Below are 2,049 nucleotides of genomic sequence, written 5' to 3' on the forward strand. Positions count from 1 at the left end.
ATGTAAACAAGAATACTTTCAGGCTGAAATGAAACAAAGACCAAAACTGAGACTTTTTTTTTTAAGTTATCCACTGAAAATGGGAAACTTGCAAGTAGAAAAGCTGTATATGACTAGCCATAATGCACCATGTTTCATGGATTTTAGCATCATTAGCAAACAATACAAGGATGCTTAGGCCAATTCACTGTAATGCTTATTACATTAGAAATGAGTATTTTTATTTCTCTGCTATAGCTGGGGAAAAGTTATAAACTTTATAAAGTAATGCTTTATAAGATTCAGGGTGCTGAAGGGGCCAGGTGATGTTCCTAACTTTTCCCATGTTAAGATGCATTGTTTTAATGACTGCTTCTTTCTCCCCAGACCAATGATCTCCACTAAAAAGAAGCACAAACTTGCCAACAGAGTACTGACTCAGACTGAAAGCCCACAAATACTAAGATTTCCAAATTGTCAAGGGATGGAACAACACAGAGTCTGCTGCATATGGTCTCAAGACAAGACTCCAGGATGCATCTTCCTGGATGGGCATAAAAACTAAAATACCTGGTGCATTTTGAAATGAGATGGACATATGGTGAGTAGTTAGTATTAGTTTTCCTTTCTTGCTGGGTTAGTTCACATAAGGCTCAACAACAACAAAATCAAGTGGAACAAACACATCCTAGTGTCCAAGGCCCATTTTATGTGGGCTTACAGGTACTTCTGGAAGATTTATGGGCTGGGGGGAGGTGCTTTCCAGAGAAGCAAATCTCTGGTACAAAATAGACCAGGTGTCTTGCATTAGTGAGCTACACAAGGGATAGTTTTGCATTAGATTAGCTTTGTAGAATGACTTTGGGGCGGGTCAAGAGGATACCGTTGCTGTTCATTTTTATTACAGTCCAGCTAGCAAACCTAATAGCTGAGGGACTCACTACCCATGCTGCATCTAGCCCCACAACACCTGTATAAAGTAGAAAAGTGCAATTATTTTTCTGTTGCACTTGGGGAAATGAGGCAAGCAAGAGACTAACTTGCCCAAGGTCACAAGAGAAGTCTAGAAAAGGAGGGTGAACCTGGGCAACCTGGGCCTCAGGTTTGCACTCAAAACTACTGGAGCATCCTCCCTGTCCATGGAGGTGGCTAGGATTCCTACGTGGCTGTACCACCAAGCACAGCCAATATGTTGTGAAAGAATCACGAGAACTGGAGTGCCATGACCTGCCATATGCCCATACTCCCATTTTCTTCTGGTGCCACCAGGACGATGGATGCATCCTACAGGTTCTCTCGAGCACTGGATGGTGGGAATGGATTGATTAATAGTTTTGCCTCCATGTGAGGGAGCAAGGTATAGCCACGGCATACTGAACTATTTTAGTTATTAGTAACCTTTGATAGGAAAGCAAGTACTCTGCTGGACCCTCTAAGTCCATCAAGGATCTTAACCGAGGAGCCGATTTCAAATGTGACAAATATTATGCGCACAAATTCAGTGACTGAGCATTGTAAGGGACGTGTATGTTTTCGGAGAACTTTTCCTGAAGGTGGGAAGTTCTTTGTCCCAAACACAGCATTACAGACAGGTAAAGAAATTAATGGAGCCAGATTGCCAGGTGGGATAAACACTCAATGATCCACTGAATCACATAAGCTGAAAGGCTGGCCCAAGACACAGTCAGTAGTAGGAGAATCAAACAACCCTGCGAGTAAGGGGACAAGCTGTGTGCATACAGATGAGTAAGAATAGATGCTGGGAGCTAGATCAGACCTGTAGTTCATAGCCAGATTGACGAGCAAAGCAACACAGTTGATATCCAATATACAGCACAGGCTGTATTTACTATGACTTGATTGTGTGTTAATTTGGATTCTTCATGTTCTTTTTGAAACTAGATTTTTTTTTTAAATCCAAGAGCTAATGCTTGCTATGTACTCAAGGTGCTTTCTTGCTTGCTCAAGATACGAAGTGCAGTTTCAATACCTTAAAACAGTGGTCTCCAAACTCTTTTGATTGCGTACCACATCAGTAAAAAGTTTTTGAGCATGCACCCCCAATATATG

At 41.6% G+C, this 2,049-nt stretch overlaps 1 protein-coding gene across 1 annotated transcript in view; it reads right to left on the reverse strand.

Annotated features, from left to right (window-relative positions):
* The window catches only part of ESX1 (ESX homeobox 1), a 14,236-nt gene that overhangs the window by 7,807 nt on the left and 4,380 nt on the right, over window positions 1-2,049 (reverse strand). The window lies entirely within an intron of this gene.

This window comes from Gavialis gangeticus, unplaced genomic scaffold (genome assembly GCF_001723915.1).
Source record: "Gavialis gangeticus isolate Ggan-Ray unplaced genomic scaffold, GavGan_comp1, whole genome shotgun sequence".
Taxonomy (NCBI): domain Eukaryota; kingdom Metazoa; phylum Chordata; order Crocodylia; family Gavialidae; genus Gavialis; species Gavialis gangeticus.